The sequence below is a fragment of the Coregonus clupeaformis genome, chromosome 8 (genome assembly GCF_020615455.1).
Source record: "Coregonus clupeaformis isolate EN_2021a chromosome 8, ASM2061545v1, whole genome shotgun sequence".
Classification (NCBI taxonomy): domain Eukaryota; kingdom Metazoa; phylum Chordata; class Actinopteri; order Salmoniformes; family Salmonidae; genus Coregonus; species Coregonus clupeaformis.
The window spans coordinates 52,996,946-53,006,165 of NC_059199.1; positions in this window are offsets into that span (position 1 = coordinate 52,996,946).

Below are 9,220 nucleotides of genomic sequence, written 5' to 3' on the forward strand. Positions count from 1 at the left end.
TGACGAGGGACGAACGAGACCAGCAGCTAGGGACTCCTTGATGTAGGTCTCCAAAGCCTCACGTTCAGGTCGGGAGATACTGTATAACCTTCCCTTGGGGTAGACAGCTCCAGGGAACAGGTTGATGGCACAATCATATGGTCGGTGGGGAGGGAGTGACAGAGCCTTCTGCTTACTGAAAACTTCCCCCAAATCGTGATATGTCTCGGGAACCAGGGACAAATCTGGGGGTTTAGCCTCAATCACCTGACTGGGAACCGAATGGGGGCAGGCAGTCTTGAGACAGTTAGCATGACAATCAAGGCTCCAACTCGTTACCTTGCCCGTCACCCAATCGAACGTGGGATTGTGTTCCTTCAGCCAGGGGTATCCAAGGACCAGAGGAACCTGGGAAGACGGCAGAATGAAGAATGAAATCATCTCAGAATGATTCCCCGACAACCGCATCTTAACCGGTTCAGTCCTCATCGTGATACGTGCCAGACTACTGCCGTCCAGAGTGGTAGCTTCAATGGCTTCCGGCAATTGCTCCTTGGAAAGCCCCAGCTGTTCCACCAACTCGGCATCTAGAAAGCTTCCATCGGCACCTGAATCGATAAAAGCGTTAATCGCTAAGCTCTGATTCCTGTTCATAAGGGTAGCCGGGAAACGGGGTCTGACAGAGGTATTGAGAGGTCGAAACTGGCTCGCTAAAAGTCCTCCCAACTTTAGCGAGCCGCGCAGTTTGACGACCCAACTGGAACCTGAGAAGCTGATCGGTTGGACGGAACCCATTGCTTCTCCCTCCTTCGCTCTCGGACTCGATTATCCACCCGAATAGACAAGGCTACCAAGCTGTCCAGGTCACTAGGCTCCGGATAGGAGATCAACTCATCCTTGAGCTGCTCCGACAGACCCTGGTAAAGGCCGCTTGCAGAGCCTCCTCATTCCACCCACTCTCCACAGCCAACGTCTTGAACTCGATCACGAAGTCGGCCACGCTGCGAAGTTCCTTGGCGAAGCGAAAACAGGCGCCTAGCTGCGTCCCTCCCTCGGACGGAATGGTCGAAGAGCTTCCTCATCTCGGCCGTGAACCCCTGGTATGAAGCCATGCAGGGATCCGGTCGTTCCCAAACGGCTGAAGCCCACTCCAGCGCTCGACCACGCAGCAACTCAATCACAAAGGCTATCCTAGCCTTGTCTGTGGCATAAGAGTAGGGCTGTAGATCGAACACTAATCCACACTGCATAAGGAAGGAACGGCATCTTCCCAGCTCCCCCTCATATTTATCCGGCGTCGGAACCTTGGGCTCACGGAAGGACACAGCTTCAGAAGCGGCAGGCGAGATGGGTGAAACCGGTAGTGGATCTTCCACCGGACACTTGCGTTGGTTCTGGACCTCCGTCAGACCGGTAGAAAGGTTCGAACTGACAACGCGATCTCCTGTAGTACCGTGCTATGATGGCCCAACATCTTCTCCTGCTGGGTAATGGCATGGCGAACAGAGTCCAGGTCCGCTGGGTTCATTACTGGCCGGATCGTTCTGTCACGAGTTGCTAAGCCAGAACCCAGAAGCAGACCAGGACAAGGTAAGTTGAAACGAAGGTGAGTGTTTATTTACAAGTTCAAGAGTGATGCTGAATAATCCAGGGAACAGAGCGGGCGGCGTTGATTAGTTGTTGGGGGTGCAGTGGTTGATCCCATCCTGGGTCGGCAGCCGCCGACCACCAGGCAGAGGTTGGATGAAGGTTCCGGACGGGTGACTGCAGATGGAACAAAACGGGGGTAAGTAAGCAACAAACCAACAAGGTGCAAAAACAACAAAACTAACGCTAGGCTCTAAGACTGATACTCTGGTAAACCTACTGTTCATGGCTAACGATCCGGCAGGGAATGGATGTTAGGCCAGAGCCTAAGAAGGGTGATGATCAGGACCAGGTGTGCAGATTGCTGATGGGATGCAGGTGCGGAAATCAAGAGAGCTCCCCGGAGCGTTCCAGAACCCTCGGGAAACTGGAGATCACGAACATAACAACTAGTCCACAGACAGGACCCGACTCAGACTGCCGGGATCGTTACATGCAAAGCTCTTAGAGACTTACCCAGAAAGGTTCACAGCTGTAATCGCTGCCAAAGATACTTCCAACATGTATTGACTCAGGGGTGTGAAAAAAACATATATTTAATCAATTTTGAATTCAGGCCGTAACACAACAAAATGTGGAACAAGGGGTATGAATACTTTCAGAAGGCACTGTATATGCATATACAAACATGCAAAGGCACAATCAGGTATACACACACACACACACACACAAAGTCCACTATTGACCAGGTAGTATTACTTTAAAATAACATGATTAAGCTGTAATTACATAATAATTACATAATAACTACCCTTTGGATTCTGCGAGATCTACTACAATAAACAGTGCTGTGTACCGTATGCATATAGGCTTTTGTATTTGTCAATGGCTACCCCTCAAGTCTAGCAGACCAGGGCACACAAAGTCAACAATGACTATACAGTCTACACTCAGTAAAAAAGGTTCTAAAAGTGTTATTCTACAAGTACAAGGGTTCTACATTGAACCTTTTTCACGTAGATCCTTCTCCATAGATGGGTGTGTTGTTTAGCATCAAAACCGATGGGTGCGCATCTTCAGGGCAAAACAGACAGGGTTGATTTAGAATCATAGGACTGTTGACAACATGTACATTATATTTAGTGTCTCCAAATGTTTATTGAAATCATAAATACATTTGCACAATAAGCACTTGTTGTCTGTCAAATACATTGTTACAGTTGTTAGTTAGCAAGCTAGAAATAGTTTGCCATATTATTATAGATGTGGTATAAGTCAAAACACCTCAAAACAAGACATGGTATCAAGGGCAAGATACAACTAGCTGAAACAAGCCGCCTACGATTCCCCACATGGCGGCTTGTCATTGTTGCTAGCGATCTGACCGTTCAGAATCATAACAACACATAGCCTTCTACCCCTGCGATGCACGTGTATCATTTTCGTGACATTGTCATGCAACCTGTCTATGGAACACAGGGTTCTGAAAGGGTTCTTTGTTGGGTGGAAAGGTTCTACCTGGAACCATTGTGTTCTTCTAGAGGGAACCATTTTCTCTAACAGTGTAGTAGACCAGGTCTGCGTCCCAAATAGCTCTCTATTCTCCTAGACCAGAGGGCATACGAGGCCTTTGCGTCAGAGACTAATCACGCGGCAATGCGTAGATGTGAAAATCAGGTTCATTGGTCTCATTGTTTGAGGTTGTGTGCAGACCTCGTGAAAAGACAAATTAGATGATCTATTCCCAGAAGGCTCTAAGGACATGCTGCCTCGCGTTAAGTGAAACCAGTTGCATTTGGGGGGGGAGGGGGGAGCGAGAGAGAGAGTGGGAGAGGAGGGAGAGATAGCCTTTATTGGACAATTAAGGAGTGCAGAACAGAGCTACTTTGTGGCATACACAGGATCAACCACACATAGAGGAGGGAGGGGTGACATACTTTCAGGCATGATCCCTTAAAATAATCCCTTAGCTTCAAGGGTTCCATTAACTATGTTCGATAGCGTTGACAGCTTTGGGTAGCTGTCCTTAAGCACATACTGTATCTAGGATCAGTTTTCCTTCTCCAATGCCAACCTTAACCATCCGGGGAGAAAATACAAACCTGACCTTAGATCAGTGTCTAGAGCCCTCAAATTTTACTCTGGACCTCGAAGCCAGTTCCATTGCTTTTGTTCATTGTTCCCCTCTAATCAGGGACTATTTTAGACCTGGGACACCAGGTGTGTGCAATTAATTATCAGGTCGAACAGAAAACCAGCAGGCTCCGGACCTCGTAGGGTAAGGGGGGGCAGGACTGAGTTTGTGAAACCCTGGTCTAGAGGCTCACGTAAACCTGTGAAGATTTCTACATGCAAACCTCTGAGGCCCCCTACTAGTAGAACTTAGAACTCACAGCCAACTTCAAGCACTTCAACCAAAGATGATGGATATATGAAGATAGTTCACTCAGGCCGTTTACCTTTGAAAAAAATGGTACGTTCCAGGTCTTCTTAAAGGGGGTGGTTCTCCCATAGACACCCATGCAACAGAAGCTGGGTCTGGTCTGCTTATATCATTGACTGTAATGTAACCAGAAACAATTCCGGAGTGGGGTGTCTCGCTTCCTCTTCTGTCTCTGACATCAACTTGAGCACGCACATGAAATTCAACCTGCATTGTTCACCACTGTGGAGTTTTGTTAATGATGACCACTAGATGGCGATGGAGCTTAGCTGTTGACGGGAGTAGACGTTTCAGACCTAGGAATGATGCTTGGAATGATGCCTACACTAAATATCATCTAGTACCAAAATACTTGACTGAAAACATGGATTCATGTGTGTATTCCGCTATAAACATATTATAATTTTTTTAAAGACTGTTGCCTCAGAGTGCAAAACGTATGTAAAAGTTGTAAAAAGTGAATATGTGTGTGTCTATGTTTGTTAGCTTCCTTTTTTAAAACAAGATCCAGAGCCCCACCTGTTAACAAAAAATTTTTATGGCTACACTACTGATCAAAAGAACACCTACTTTTAGAACACCTACTCATTCAAGGGTTTTTCTTAATTTGTACTATTTTCTACATTCACATTCACATGCCATGGTCCAGTAAAGGTTGAATAGTTTGGCCATGCTGTCAATCTATCATGACTTGTGCCGCGTTCAAAACAACTGGAAACTCGGAACTGGGAAATCTCAGACTTCAGTGAGTTCAAGACAACTGGGAACTCTGAAAAAAACATCCTAAGTGTATGTTGTGTAGTAAGCTTTTAGTAGCCCATATGCCTCACCCTAATAATCTGGTCCCTTTCCACCTCATAATTTAGCCTACTGTTCTGACTTGGTGGTGCACATGTAGCCTATAGCCTGTTATAGAAAAAAATGTAATCATTGAATATTGTAAGAGCTTTCATTGTCTGCTTATATGCCCCCTTTATTTATCCAACAGTTCTGACTTGGTGTACAGGGAGAACACTGTAAGAACGAATTCTGAATTCTGTTGCTGTACATTTAAAAAGTGCTGAACAAATAGTTATATTGACTACGTTCGTCCTAGCTCGCTCATTAATGTCTTAATCGAAATTACGGATTGCCTCTTATCTGCTCATCGTTCCCTTATGCCATAGTTTGTACACCTCAATTGTCAGTAGAAACCACATTTGTTTAAGCAAGTCAGCCATATCAGCTATGTTTTTTTTAAAGGCAGTAAATATAATATAATATAATATGCCATTTAGCAGACGCTTTTATCCAAAGCGACTTACAGTCATGCGTGCATACATTTTTTGTGTATGGGTGGTCCCGGGGATCGAACCCACTACCTTGGCGTTACAAGCGCCGTGCTCTACCAGCTGAGCTACAGAGGCTGAATGAACTGTTTCGCTGCCAGACAAGGCTCTGCTGATAGCCAGGTGTAGCGGTGGTAAGGTTTCACACCATTGTGCTGAAAAGAAAGCTCTGCGGTTGGGACAGCTTTATGTAGGCCCTAACAGTTTGTGGGCACCGTTTGTCACAGTTATAGTGCAACTCATGTATTGTTTAGTGTTGTGTTGTGGCTTTGCTGGCATGCATCTAAAACATTTTTGGGGAGTTTTCCCCACCAAGATTTACATGCTAAAATCACCACTGGCAAGGTCATTAAGGACTCCTTTCTCCTTTCACTCTATATTCAAGTGAGCAGTGCAGCTAATGAAAGAAGAAAGGAGACATGGATGAGAGAGGGAGTGAAAGAGAAAACAGATGTAAACATTGAATTGAATTGAGAGAGTGAGAGAATGACATTTGAAATGTCTATTTGTGTAATGTTGAGTTTACTGTTCATTTTGTATTGTTTACTTCACTTTTGTTGATGATCTATTTCTCTTGCTTTGGCAATGTAAACATATGTTTCCCATGCCAATAAAGCCATTTGAAATGAATTGAAGGAGAGAGAGAGTGTGTGTGTGTCTGTCTGTCTGTCTGTCTGTCTGTCTGTCTGTCTGTCTGTCTGTCTGTGTGTGTGTGTGTGTGTGTGTGTGTGTGTGTGTGTGTGTGTGTGTGTGTGCGTGTGTGTGTGTGATTGGGTGGGGGGTTGAGAACCACAGGGGGCTTTTCCATTGAGCCTTTAAACCAACAGCACAGAAAGAGGTGTCAAGTAAAAATAAGTACAGACGGAAGGAAGTGGAGGAACGAAAGAGAGAAAGGGGAGCCATGTGACGGAAAAACAAACCGAATGCATCGCCAGAGAAAAGTTTCAACAAAGAAAGAAAAGGAGGAAACAATCCTTTCATCCTTCTGATGGACCTGCACCACGCCAACAAGTGGTCTGACCTGCCCACTCACTTCTTCACCCTCCTCTCCTCCCTCTGTCTCATCTCTTCTTCACCCTCCTCTCCTGCCTCTGTCTTTCCTGCTCTCTCTCCCTCCCTCTCACCCTCCTTCTTCCCTGCTCTCTCCATCCTCATCCCTCTCTCTCTCGCTCTCTCTCTCTCTCTCTCTCTCTCTCTCTCTCTCTCTCTCGCTCGCTCGCTCTCTCGCTCTCTCTCTCTCTCTCTCTCTCTCTCTCTCTCTCTCTCTCTCTCATCCACATACCGCTTTCCCTTCTTCTCCTCTGCTTTCTCCCTCCTTCTCCCATGCTCTCTCTACCTCCCTCTCCCATGCTCTCTCTACCTCCTTCTCCCATGCTCTCTCTACCTCCCTCTCCCATGCTCTCTCTACCTCTCTCTCCCATGCTCTCTCTACCTCTCTCTCCCATGCTCTCTTTACCTCCCTCTTCCATGCTCTCTCTACCTCCCTCTCCCATGCTCTCTCTCCCTCCCTCTTCCATGCTCTCTCTCCCTCCCTCTCCCATGCTCTCTCTCCCTCCCTCTCCCCCATGCTCTCTCTACCTCCCTCTCCCATGCTCTCTCTCTTTATTTGACTCCTTTCTTCATCCTCCTCATCCGCAGGACATTTACACTTTTTACAGTAATATGTATGTATATACAGTGGGGGAAAAAAGTATTTAGTCAGCCACCAATTGTGCAAGTTCTCCCACTTAAAAAGATGAGAGAGGCCTGTAATTTTCATCATAGGTACACGTCAACTATGACAGACAAAATGAGAAAATAAATCCAGAAAATCACATTGTAGGATTTTTAATGAATTTATTTGCAAACTATGGTGGAAAATAAGTATTTGGTCAATAACAAAAGTTTCTCAATACTTTGTTATATACCCTTTGTTGGCAATGACACAGGTCAAACGTTTTCACACACTGTTGCTGGTATTTTGGCCCATTCCTCCATGCAGATCTCCTCTAGAGCAGTGATGTTTTGGGGCTGTCGCTGGGCAACACGGACTTTCAACTCCCTCCAAAGATTTTCTATGGGGTTGAGATCTGGAGACTGGCTAGGCCACTCCAGGACCTTGAAATGCTTCTTACGAAGCCACTCCTTCGTTGCCCGGGCGGTGTGTTTGGGATCATTTTCATGCTGAAAGACCCAGCCACGTTTCATCTTCAATGCCCTTGCTGATGGAAGGAGGTTTTCACTCAAAATCTCACGATACATGGCCCCATTCATTCTTTCCTTTACACAGATCAGTCTTCCTGGTCCCTTTGCAGAAAAACAGCCCCAAAGCATGATGTTTCCACCCCCATGCTTCACAGTAGGTATGGTGTTCTTTGGATGCAACTCAGCATTCTTTGTCCTCCAAACACGACGAGTTGAGTTTTTACCAAAAAGTTCTATTTTGGTTTCATCTGACCATATGACATTCTCCCAATCCTCTTCTGGATCATCCAAATGCACTCTAGCAAACTTCAGACGGGCCTGGACATGTACTGGCTTAAGCAGGGGGACACGTCTGCCACTGCAGGATTTGAGTCCCTGGCGGCGTAGTGTGATACTGATGGTAGGCTTTGTTACTTTGGTCCCAGCTCTCTGCAGGTCATTCACTAGGTCCCCCCGTGTGGTTCTGGGATTTTTGCTCACCGTTCTTGTGATCATTTTGACCCCACTGGGTGAGATCTTGCGTGGAGCCCCAGATCGAGGGAGATTATCAGTGGTCTTGTATGTCTTCCATTTCCTAATAATTGCTCCCACAGTTGATTTCTTCAAACCAAGCTGCTTACCTATTGCAGATTCAGTCTTCCCAGCCTGGTGCAGGTCTACAATTTTGTTTCTGGTGTCCTTTGACAGCTCTTTGGTCTTGGCCATAGTGGAGTTTGGAGTGTGACTGTTTGAGGTTGTGGACAGGTGTCTTTTATACTGATAACAAGTTCAAACAGGTGCCATTAATACAGCTAACGAGTGGAGGACAGAGGAGCCTCTTAAAGAAGAAGTTACAGGTCTGCAAGAGCCAGAAATCTTGCTTGTTTGTAGGTGACCAAATACTTATTTTCCACCATAATTTGCAAAAAAATTCATTAAAAATTATACAATGTGATTTTCTGGATTTTTTTTTCTCAATTTGTCTGTCATAGTTGACGTGTACCTATGAGGAAAATTACAGGCCTCTCTCATCTTTTTAAGTGGGAGAACTTGCACAATTGGTGGCTGACTAAATACTTTTTTTCCCCACTGTATTTTTTATTTCACTTTGACCTGCATTGTTGGAGCTTGGAGTTTAAGATTTTCACTGTACCCTATAATTACACCTGCAACCCTGTACATCTGACTATTACATATCTAATATAATCTAAGCTTAGAACATTATTTTATACAATGACACAACAATACATCTGCTATCAACCGCAAAAATAATAATAATGTTTATGTTCTTCACCTGAGAAAAACATCTCAAAGTGTAAAGCAGGCAGGATAGGTTATACAGTGTTCTTTCTGAATAGAAGAATCAGGGTGAACACTGACAAAGATGAACTGTATCCTAACTATCCTTCACCTGTTGCACAATATTGCTTTAATTTTTACACAACAGCAACCTGTTGTTCAGAGTAGTATACATTCTGACATTAGGTGTCAGGTCAGATAGTAGTGTTCAATTTGTAATGATGTAACCCTGTGAAGATGTTTTACCCATGTACATGATCTCCACCCAGGATGTAACCTTGGACAAGGACTCTCATCAGGACACACACACACAGAGACAAACACACACACACACACACACACACATCCACACGCACACTCTTTAGGGGCCCCTTGCCCGGATGAGGGAACCCTGCACTCAGCGGGATGTAGACTACAGGAT